This window comes from Hyaena hyaena, unplaced genomic scaffold, assembly GCF_003009895.1.
Source record: "Hyaena hyaena isolate Hyena2069 unplaced genomic scaffold, ASM300989v1 scaffold_9, whole genome shotgun sequence".
Taxonomy (NCBI): Eukaryota; Metazoa; Chordata; class Mammalia; order Carnivora; family Hyaenidae; genus Hyaena; species Hyaena hyaena.
In genome coordinates, this window is record NW_024080641.1 from 5,088,754 (window position 1) to 5,100,185 (window position 11,432).

Below are 11,432 nucleotides of genomic sequence, written 5' to 3' on the forward strand. Positions count from 1 at the left end.
GGCAAGGTTTGTAACTATTGGTTGGATTTTAAGATGTGGTTCACGTGTCTTTCTGGCCTTTGCCCCTAAATCATGAATTCTAATCCTATGAGTTATCATGGACCTGACACCTCTGGCCCTTGAGAGTTAATAAAAAGTAAGCTGAGAGAGGCGCCTGAGTGCTCAGTTAAGTGTCTCTTGACTTTGGCAAGGTCATGATCTCACGGTTGTGCACTCAGGCCCCAGAATGGGCTCTGTGCTGAGCATTGTGCCTGCTTGTTCTCTCTCTTTCTCTCTCTCTCTCTCTCTCTCTCTCTCTCTCAAATAAAGAAAGAAAGATTAAAAAAAAAAAAGTAAGCCGAGAGTTGAAATGGGAGGCCAGAGAATAGCTGTGAATTCCCTGGAGGAAAAAAGAGAAACCGTAAGTGACATCTGATAGTGGTTGCCCTTAATAAAATTCTGTCCCCATGAGATGATCCTAAGTAGAGCCATCTCTGTGAAGATTAAGCCAGAGTACAGCACACATAGCACTGATTGAAGTTCCGGGGGAACGGTTGTTGATGGCTGGAAAACTGGCTTCACACGCACCCTGAGAGATCTTCAGTCAGTGAATGCACAGATAGAGGAATAGCAGGAGTTCTCCACCCATTGCCTTTTGGGGAGAACATAAGATTGTGAAATACGCTAATTTAGCAATGACCTGAATAGGCTTCTTTCTCCCCAAGTTATAGATAAAACTAATGCCTGTGCTAGGATAACTTTCTTTTTTAAAAATATACATATATTTAAAGTAATCTTTACACGCAACGTGGAACTCAAACTCATGACCATGAGATTGAGTTGTATGCTCTACTGATTGAGCCAGCCAAGCGCCCCAATGATGGTTTTCATTGGTCATGTTGAATCTTCTTTTGAAGTTAGTAAGCATTGATTGTACAAATGAGTATAAAGCCAACAGGTCTAAGAATGAGGGCTCTGAATATTTCAAGTTTGGAAAGTGATTTATTGGAAAGTAGTATCTTTGGCAAACATTGAAAATGTTTCATTGAAAGTGTGAATTTTTTAAAACTGCAAAAATCCGGAGGGAGAGAGGGAGAGAGAGAGAGTGTGTGTGTATATATATATTTCTGGCCAGTTTGAATATGTGAGGAGTCTGTGTGCACTAAGTCCTAAGATTATATCAATTCCTGGGTGGTGATTTACAGTTGCCACGTATACTGAAGTAAGATAGATTCTATTAATAAATAAAAATGTTAATTTATATCACTTGCTCGATAATTTCCTTTGTAGGAAAGGTATTCTTTTAATTTAAAGCTAGTCAAACCCAAATAAGTTAACTGCATGTGACAACAGGCCAAAAATATGTAATTAAACTTCTGAACCTAAAATTTAAGGTTAAAAGGGAATCCATAGCTTGATTTTAATGATATATGTATGGCATTCATATATATTTAGTGACATATGTCCCTTGCATAAATTTTTGTCTGTGTAAAATTCACAACGATGAAGCTGTACTTTGCCGTAGAATTTATAGGGATTTTACAAGCCAAGTATCTTTCACCATACTCCAGTAAAACTAGAAATAAGTGAAAAGTGACCAAAATGTTTTAAACTACCTGGATGTTAGGAGTACTCTCCCAGAACCAGTTTTTCACTTTTTCCCAGTGTTATTGAGATATTGCCATATAGCACTGTGTAAGTTTAAGGGATACAGCATGACTTGATTTACATATATCATGAAATGATTATCACACTTAACATTCATTATCTCATATAGATGCAAAATCATATTTTTCCCCTGTTGCTGAGAAAAAAAAAACCTTAAGATTGACTCTCTAGCAACTTTCAAATATATCATATAGCAGCGTTAACTACTCCCACTCCCCTCCTCCTCAGTCTTTACTCTTTTGTTTCCCATCTCATTTTGTAGTTTGATGTTTCAGCTTACTCCTAGGCTTGAAACGATAAATGTGCTTTATTGATGGTTTTTGAGGTATTTCAGCCAGGAGACGAGAAATCCAGATTTTTAAATACTGTTTTCAGATACATTTTTGTGTCTTTAAATTTCATCTGGATTTTGAACTCCATCAATATTGTCTCTTCTGTATGTCTTACTTAACATACTTGACCAGTTAACCTTACCTATGCCTCTTTAAAGCTTTCTCTTGAAAAAGTAGTATTTTTCCAGTTTGTTGACGGAGGTTGCACATGGACTGTTGAAGACTCAGTGGATCATATCAGTAAATAGCGCATTAGTCTTTACAAATTAAAGCAGCCTGAGTTCTTAGTTGGGAAGCACATGAGCTAACTCTGGCCAATTGATTCAGAAAAAGGAGCTTATTGAAAGGATATTAGGTGGGTCCAAGAATTGGCAGTAAGATTATGTTCAGGGCTTTATACACAAAAATGATTGCTAGAATGATGCTGCAGAGCCTATGGAGATTTCCTTAATATTCCTGAAGTTCCTTAAAATATATTAATCTTTTAATATAACAACACTGATTTATTCTGATTTCAGTCTGAGGTCAGTGCCTCAGTCTGGTGGATCCTAAGCTGTGACTGCATCTGAGCTCTGTGGTAGGTTGAGAAGTCAAGGTCACTAGCTCTTGTGTTTCCTGGGGAGTTTGTAATGGTAGGTGGCCTCGACATTCCACTCATATGAACTAAGGAGACAATTTTCATTCATAGAGTTTTATTCATTTGCTAAGTAGCAGGGAAAGTTTTCAGTATAGCCCTCTCTTCTATGTAGCCCATAAGGCAACATTTTCTTCACTTTCTATACTTTGACTTAGATATGTATATATAGCCTCTTAAGTAACATAATACACATCTCTCTCTTAAAATCAAAAACATGCTCACTCTCTTCCCCATATAGGGATAACCTAGGCCTTCACATCATTACATCCACTTCCAAGTCTGAGATCTCTAGGTGATGTTCATTTTCCAGTGAAAAGTTTGTCACGTAAAAAAAAGGGGGAGTTCAGATGCTGGGCATGAAAAAGGGGGAGAGTTTATAAAATCAAGCTAATCTTAAGTAACTTTGGTTGCTGCCAGTAGATATGCAGAAGCTCTCTAAAACTGCTTTTGCAAAGTGAGAAATGAGTTGGTGACAAGCAGTTTTTCCTCTGTAGGATAATTTAATCCTTCTTTGGATTAACTTGAGGTGTAACTAAATCAGTGAATTTTAAAGACTTTGCAGTAAAAATAGTATTGTTATATTTTATGGATCTTTGTATTGGAACAGTAAAGTTGGATTTTCTGTCTTTTGGCCACTGTGGTAATTATTTGTGATTCATTGAGGGTGGTATTTAGGTAGAAATAGATTAGTGATTGATAAACCTTTCTGTACTAATATCACCTGTCTGGTCTCTTTAACTAACATCATTTTATGTTCTATTGAGTGTTCATTCTGAGGTCATGACAGCCTTCACGATCATTTCCTCTCTTCTTCAGGGAGGATTCCTTGAATTTAGATATTGGGTCAGCTTCTTGAAACTTAGACATTTGCTTGGATATTGTTCCTTTATGTTGCCTGAGTTCTACAAGTATTTGCTCAGGTCTGGATTGGTGATATCTATGTCTTTGGTTCACTGCTGATTGGACAGGCTGGTGAATCTTCTGGCCATAAGCCCTTACTCTTGTTCTCTATTTGGTTTGTCCACATTTTTCTCCACCATTACTTGCTTTCTGAACAGACAAGGACCACACTACTCCTATGAAACGTTTTGTGTCAGGCTGGAACTTTGTATGGGTGGAAGTTCTTGATTTTTCTCTAATTTTTAAAAACTGTTAGGACATGCCAGTAATGTAAACTTATAATTTTTTATATTGAAGTATAACAAATACAGCATTATAGTAGTTTCACGTGTACAACATACTGATTAGACAATTATATACATTACACAATGTTCATCATAAGTATAGTCACCACTGGTCACTATACAATGTAAAATAATAATATGGAAATGTGATCCTAAGTGGAATGTGCTGAAATTTTAGTAATGGGGATTAGATTTGAAAAGAAACAAACCTATAGAAAAGCCAAAGGATATTTTTCTGGTCAAATACCAAAGCCGTTTATTAATACTCTCTAATGTTACTATTCTCTGTTAATTGTATAGGGATTCCACCACTGAGACTACGTATACTCTCTGCTTTAGTATTTATGTTGCACTGGGATGGAGGGAGTTGAAATCTCTTTCATAATGTGGTGGATAGATGTTAGATGTTGCTGAGAGCATGTATCATCCAGACCTGCACACAGTACAGCCAGTTCCAAGATGTGTTCCCAAGAAATTGGACACCCAGTCACCACAGCATCCTCATTTGGTGCAGCTCCTACCTGTGTATGAGTGTTCCAATTATGGCTTCTCTGTCCACATGGGAAGTTGGGAGGACTCCTATTTAGGGCGTATGTTTTTCTGTTATTCCTGGATCAAGCCCAGTTGTATTTTTTTTCTTTTAATAAAAGGAAAACAAAAGTTCTGGCTTTAAATGAAACTAAAAATGTGGACTTGTGTTCATGAGACATTCAAATTAGTCATAAAAAAACTGAATTAGAGTAAAAAATGTTAGGAGATGGAGACTAGATTAAAACGAGTTAAACTGGAATCAGCAGCACTCTTGGGTTGCCACATCCTGAAGAACCATGAGTTATGCAGCGGTGATGTAGAACCAGGCCTTGTAGGTGAGCAGCTTATCTTGAGGCAGGAAAATAGAAATGAGCTTGTAATATATTTTGGATGGTAAGTAAAAACACGTTCAGAGACACTGTGGTGGTGTTACAGAGTCCGTAGGGGCCACAAACCCAAGTGGAATTCCTACCAGCCAGGCAGGTACATTGTGAGCACTAGGAAACCATTAGTCGTGAACAGCTGGACCAAGGTAGATCTATATGGGTCCCTGGATCCATTGTGAGATGCAGTATCGAAAGTGCCTATGAAAGGCACAGTATTTGTCTGTTCAGGCTGCTGTAACACAAACACCATAGACTGGATGGCTTACACAATGAACAAGAGCAAGCCACCAGCAGTCAATGTCTGGTGAGGACTTACTTCCTGATTCATAGGCAGCCATTTTCTTGCTGTGTCCTCACATGGCAGAAGGACAAAAGATGTCTCTGGAATCTCTTTTATAAGGGCACTAATCCCATTCATGGAGAATTCACCCTCAGGAACTAATCACCTCCCAAAGACCCCCCCATCTCCTAATGCCATCACATTGGGGGATAGGATTTCAACATATGAATTTGAGTGGATGGGTGGGTGGGGACATAAACATCCATCCATGACAGGCTCAAAGTTGACTTATAATAGTCTTCCCAAAATCTGCTTTATGTCATTACAGTCTAAATTGTCTGCAGGCATATGGTGTTCAGCATCAGAGTTTTTGACAAATGACAAAATTGGCTTAATGTGGGTCCATACAGGAAACAGATCCTTCACTAGACTGATGACGTGGAAACTGTTTTGTCTAACACTGAAAGGGACATCTAAAACTCCAGCCAAGGCGTATCACTGACACTCAGAAGTTGGCCTTTTTATAACTTGCCTCTCTGGCGGATAGGCCTAAGGACTGTGTAAGAACATAGAAAGATGCCATTAATAAATGAGCTCAGGTATATTTAGCCATATTTATCACTGAAGGGACAAGATTTTTAAAAAATGTTTATTTTGAAAGAGTGATAGTGAATGGGGGAGGGGCAGAAAGAGAGAGAGAGACTGAGAATTCTAAGCAGGCTCTGCACTGTGAGTGCGGAGCCTGATGTAGGGGCTCAAACCCACAAACCATGACATCATGACCTGAGCCAAAAGCAAGAGTCGGACGCTCAACCAACTGAGCCACCCAGGCGCCCAAGACAAGATTTTTTTTTAATGTTTATTTATTTTGAGAGAGAGCATGAGTGGAGGAGGGGCGGAGAGCGAGAGAGGGGAGAGAGAGAATCCAAAGCAGCCTCCACGCTGTCATCCCAGCGTCTGACATGGGGCTTGATCTCAACCATGATATCATGACTTGAGCCAAATTCAAGAGTCAGACGCTTAGCCAACTGAGCCACCCAGGCGCCCTGAAGGGCAAAACAATTTTTTAAAGTGATTCAGATTATTGGCAGTTCACCTTCAGTGAGAACCCTTATTTGTTCTTTGTTAAAATTTAGGAAGAAAACAAGAAAAAGGTTTTAACTAATATGGCCCATCTCATTACATGGCAATGGGAAGTGGAGAAGCAAAGTGTAGATTAATTATCCAGGAGGCAAGCTATAAAGGGGGGAAATACAAACACCAACTCTAAAGCAACATTAAACGTATGGACTTAAGAATCAAATATCTAAATAGGATTCCAGTTGATATTTCTTTTCCTAGAATGGTTTCCTTAATCACCCTGCTTCTCACAGTTGCTCCCATTGTTCAGCGTTGGAGGACCTCATATCACCCAGCCAAATGTTCAAGAACGTGACTGAAATATGGGTTTACTTCCTCTTGTGGAAAACAGTACACTGTACACCATACATTTGGAACAAACTAGACTATAATTGGTTTCCTACACCCCATACTGGTTTGGAGTATATGTGGGTAGCCTCCCTTCTCAATATAGCCAACTGGCCCTCAGTGGATGTAATTTTACTAGCTAAGTTTGCCCCCTCCCCCTTGAATCCAAGTCATCACAGCATTCAAAAGACATTTAATTTACCCTAAAAGATCCCAGTTATTACTACAGAAGGGGAAAGACTGGGCACTTTTAAAAGAATTATATGTGTTTAAGTAAATCAATAGTGCTATTTGCAATGCCTCCAATAGCCACTGTAAAACATCATGCTGAATCTCTTACTAATGAAAGGAATTCAATAACAAAGGGGTCTTGATGTACTTAAGTATATTGAATTAAGACTGGGACTTATAGGGGCGCCTGGGTGGCTTAGTCGGTTAAGCGTCCGACTTTCGCTTGGGTCATGATCTCACGGTTCGTGGGTTCGAGCCCCGCATTGGGCTCTGTGCTGACTGCCAGCTCAGAGCCTGGAGCCTGTTTCAGTCTGTGACTCCCTCTCTCTCTGACCCTTCCCTGCTTACGCTGTCTCTCTCTCCTGGAAATAGATAAAACATTAAAAAAAAAAAAAAAAGACTAGGACTTATACAAACCGCAAATAATTATTTGTAGGCCTACTAGACTGGGGTAAACTAAGGTATTTATTAATTCTTATGATAATTTGTGTTAAATTAGTTGAACAGTATTGTTCTGAACTAAATAAAACCCTGGCATATGGCAAGAGCCATGAGAATTGGAAATTAATCAACCAAGAACAAAGCAAATAGATTCCCAAGTTAGTGAGGACTTATGAGAGGGGGTCTTCACATGAATGTGATAGTAATTACTGGGTCTCACCAATTTATTCTTAAAAGGTTGTCAGAGGAGGTGGGGGACTGTTCTTTCCCTTAACTTTAGTTTGAGGAAAGTCCAACTGCAAATACACTCTCTGTCTCAAAAACTCTCCTATCTTGATTTTATGGAAAAAATCAAGAGATGGGTGCCAAGGAGGATCCTCCGGAAAACTCCCATCTGATACTTGTTCACCAAGTGGGACATAATCAGATACAACTAATAGAGTTCCCAGACATTATAGGTGTTTTCCTTACAAGAATTTTGAAGGTAGGTGTTTCTAGGATCTTCTTAGGATGACAATGAGCAAATGAATTTACTTTTCTACTGTTCTCCTCACCTGTTCTTCATGGTCACAAGATTGCTGCCTCCAATGTCACATCTTCATACAACGAACATCCCAAGCAGGAAGGAAGGGAAGGGCTTTCTTTTTGTCAGGAAGAGAGATCTTCCCCATGATCACCCCAGAACATTTGACCTAAATAGGTAATGTAGCCACCACTTGCCACAAGGTGGGGGGGGGGGGAGTGGAGAAAGTAAGCACCTGACATTATCAGCCCTGATTATGGAAAATAGGTGATTGGAGACAACACAATATAGAAATACGGCTGTTATAATCACCTTACTTCTCAAAGCAACAGAAGCCTCTGATATGTACAGCCATTGTTCTTAACCAGAATGTACTAGAAAATGGTACCCTCCCCTGCCTGCTTTTCTATTCGAGTTAACCTTATGCTTCTTTTTATGTGTGTTTCTTCCTAATCTAGTCATGGAGAAGTACATCCTATTGTTTCCCAAATAAAAGAAAGTGAAATTGGATTCGTCATGGGAAAAGGTCTTTTAAGGTTACTGTCTAGACAAAGATTTTCAGTAACTTTCTCCATGAGCTCTGGATCTCTTCTTACAGAAAGAGTTCATGAAAAATAGAGGAGTGGTTAGCACACTCCTCTATCTACATGGAGTGTATACAACTCTTCCATTTTCAAACTCGCTCAAGATGGACACCATCGTGAGCAAGCAATACCGATTCTGGAGTTTACAGTGATTGGCATCATTGACAATTTATGTTCAGTGAGAGCTGGAGCCTACAGGACAGGTAATATCCATACATTTGACCTTATACTTGACAGAACCAAGGAGGGCGAAGCCCATCAACAGAGCTCTGCCTTAGTACCCAAACATTTCCAGTTTGTTGCAACCAAAAGAAAGGACAGTCCTGTCTAGAAAGTGGCAGCATTGTATTTTGAGCAAATTCTAAAACAGACTCAATTGGGGTGGTAAAACAGAGGTAGCAATTTTTATTCCCATTTTTTTAAAGATATAAAAACTAAAGCTCTCAACTCTGAATCTGTGCATGATGGAATAACAGGACCTAGATTTACCCTCTTAAAGAACCATAAAACCAGACCAAAGGGAATAACAGTTTTCATACATTACATAATAAGCAGAGCAGACCTTTGATCTTTAAGAGGGGTGATAAATGAGGCAAGACCTGTGATTTCCCCAGTTGATAGTCTGGAAGCAGTTTCCAGACCAGAGCAGATACTTCATGCCCAGAGAGAACCCAGCAGTCTCGTTCGGTTGAGACAAAGAGTGTGCAGAGAGACCAAGGAGGCTAGAATTTGTGCCTTCAGAGGTATGCAGAACTGTCTTCTGAGTCTTTGAGAATGGACCCAAATATTTGGAAATTAAACAACACACTTGTAAATAACCCATGGATCAAATAAGAAGTCACAAGAAAAACTAGAAAATGTTTTAGTCTGAACAAAACCAAAAATGCAACATACCAATATTTGTGGGATGTAGTTAATGCAGGAATTACAGAAAAGTTTATAGCATTAAATTCTGGCATTAGAAAAGAAGAAAAGTCTTGGGAAACATGGGTGGCTCATTTGGTTACAACTGAGGTCATGAACTCACAGTTCTTGAGTTCAAGCCCTGCATTGGGCTCTGCACTAACAGTGTGGAGGCTGCTGGGATTCTCTCTCTCCTTCTTTTTTCCCCCACCTCTATCTCTCTTTCTCTCTCTCAAAATAAGTAAATAAAGACTTTAAAAAATAGAAAAAAAGAAATGTCTCAAATAAAACTTCCCCTTCAAGAAACTAGAAAAAGTATGCCCAAAGAAGGCCATAATGAGCAGAAATCAATGAAATAAAAAATAATAGATAAAATCAATGTGACAAAAAGTTCTGTTCTTCAGATCAACAAAATTGATAAACCTGTAGCCAGAATAAATGAGAGAAGATATAAATTCTCAATTTTAAAAGGGAAAAAGGATATTATACAACAGATCTTACATACATTAGAAGGATACTAAAAAATATTATGAATAACTATTTGCCAATACATTCAACAATTTAGATGAAATGGATAAATTCCTTCGAAGATATAAGCTATTAAAGCTCACTGAAGAAGAAATACATAACATGAATATTTCTATTAATCTATGAAATAAATTGAAGTTCTTACAAAGGAACCTCGAAGTCCAGATCACTTCACTGATTAATTCTCTCAGACATTTAAGGGAAAATTAATACTAATCCTACACATACTTTTCCAGCAAATAGAAATGAAGAGTACACATCCCAAATCCTTTTACATGCTATCAGTATAAACCTTTTATCAAAACCCAACAAAGACATTATGAGAAAACTACATACTAAAATCCCTGGTCAACGAAGATGCGAGATTTCTCAGTAGGAAATGCTTTGTAGTAAATAAAATTATTTGTAGTAAATAAATCCAGCAATTTGTAAGAAAGATAACATGTTAGGAACAACAAGGATGTATAAAGGAATAACAGGTTTGGTTTAACATTTAAATAATCAATGAACGTAATTTACTGTATCAGCAAACCAAAAGAAAAAATATATATGTTCATCTAAAAAGATACAGAAAGCACATTTGAAAATATTCAATACTAATTCATGATTTTTAAAAAATCAGTAAGCTAGAAATAAAAGGAAACCTTCTTCACCTGGTAAAGGGAATCTACAAAAGATCTACAGAAAGATTTATCTACAGTTAACACCATACTTAATGGTCAAATATTGAATACTTTCTCCTTAATATTAAAACAAGACAAGGATGTCCATCTACTTTCATCACTTCTATTTAACATTTTATGAGATCCTATCTGGGAGAATAAAACAAGAAAAAGAAATAGAATGCATGCAGGGTAGAAAAGAAGAAAAACTTTTTTTTTTCCATAGAAGACATGATAATGTATATATAAAATTCCAAAAGTCTATCAAAAAGCTCTTAGAATAAGTGAGTTTATCAAGGTCACAAGCTTTAAGGTCAATATACCATCAACTATATTTCTGTATACTATCAAAGAGCAATCAGACACTGAAATTTAAAAAAAAAAAAACATAATACCTTATACCATAGTATAAGACATGTGAAGCATTTAGGGATAACTTTACCAAAATGTAAATTAATAAAATGTGTATACTGAAAATAGGATGGAATTTAAACATTTTTAAATCTAAATAAATGAAGAGATATACCATGTTCATGGATTTAGGCTTTTGTATCATTAAGAGGTCAGTGTTGCCAAAATGGATTTATAGATTCAATTTAATCTCAGTCAAAATCCCAACAAATTTTAAAATACAAGTTTATGAACTGATGTAAAATTTACATGGTCATTCAAAGGGCCTAGAATACTTAAGGCAATTTTGAAGAAGAACAAAGTTGGAGGACTTACACTACCTGATTTCAAGATGCACTCTAAAACTACAGTAATCAAGCTACAATGACATAAAGGCATTGAACAGAATAGAGTCCAAAAGTAAAAACACATACATAAAAATCAACTTTTCTCAAAGATATTAGGAAAATTGGCTATGTACATTGAAACAAATTATTTTGACTTATATTTGATACCATATACCAAAATTAACTCAAAATGGATGATAAATCTAAATGTAAATTTGAAATAGGTAATAAAAGCAAACCCATTTATAGTATTTTATAGTATACAGTATATATACTATGGTATTTTTTTAACACTTTGCAGGTATTAATTCATAAATTCCCACAATAACCCTATGAAGGAAGAACTATAATCTATACTT